A 952-nucleotide genomic window follows, 5' to 3' on the forward strand; every position below is an offset into this window, starting at 1 on the left:
TTCACCTTAGTGGGGTTTTCTAACCTTGCCAAGATTAGTGGTTCACCTTGGTGGGGTTCCTAACCTCGTCACGATTGTTGTCCTTCACAACGCCCAGGTGTCTTTACAGTACCCCGACGACAGTTTGGTATCAGAGTGGGAAGATCATTATTTGTTGCGTTGTTCAAGTTCGTTGATGGGTTTCGACACTTCTTGTTTAAGTAATTCTATTTCTTTGTTATATCATTTTTTTCTACATCACCATACAATAAAAATGCTGCCAAGACGTCAAAATCGTTAAAGAGATAATCATGAGATCGAGATTACAAAATTACGTCATCAAATTCAAGAATTATAAGAGCAACTAGCAAGACATGATGCTCAAATCAACAATAGTAGCTCTAGTGATGAAGAGAATGACATTAACCCATTTCATCAAAATTCATCCTCTGATGAAGAAGTATCTAATCGTCGCTTGAGAACTGCTACTACTAGAGATTTGGGAATTAAAGTCGACATTCCTGAGTTTGAAGGAAGACTTCATCCTGATGACTTTCTTGATTGGCTTTACACAGTGGAAAGAGTTTTCGAGCTCAAAGACATTCCCAATGAAAGACGTGTAAAGCTTGTGGTAATTGAATTAAAGAAGCACACTTTTATCTAGTGGGAAAATCTCAAAAGGCAACGAGAAAAAGAAGGTCGCAACAAGATCAGAACATGGGATTAAATGCGTCGAGAACTCAAGCGTAAGTTCCTTCGTAAGCATTATCAACAAGAAATTTTTATCAAACTTCATAACTTGAGGCAAAAAATAATGTCGGTAGAAGAATATACATTGGGGTTCGAACAACTTCACATGAAGTGCGATGTCCGTGAGCCTGAAGAACAAACTGTAGCTCGTTATCTTGGGGGTCTCAATGTTGAAATTGCAGATGTTGTTCAACTACAATCATATTGAAACTTAAATGATGTC

At 37.8% G+C, this 952-nt stretch overlaps 1 long non-coding RNA gene across 1 annotated transcript in view; it reads right to left on the reverse strand.

The window, feature by feature from the left end:
* Window positions 1-354: 354 nt before the first annotated feature.
* Window positions 355-952, reverse strand: part of LOC110418635 (uncharacterized) — a 1,025-nt gene continuing 427 nt past the window's right edge. Inside the window, exon 3 of the long non-coding RNA XR_002445409.1 lies at window positions 355-922. This is a non-coding gene — a long non-coding RNA (uncharacterized LOC110418635). The remainder of the gene's footprint in view (window positions 923-952) is intronic.

This window comes from Theobroma umbraticum, unplaced genomic scaffold (genome assembly GCF_002168275.2).
Source record: "Theobroma umbraticum cultivar Fairchild unplaced genomic scaffold, ASM216827v3 scaffold_50.0, whole genome shotgun sequence".
In the NCBI taxonomy this organism is placed as follows: Eukaryota; Viridiplantae; Streptophyta; class Magnoliopsida; order Malvales; family Malvaceae; genus Theobroma; species Theobroma umbraticum.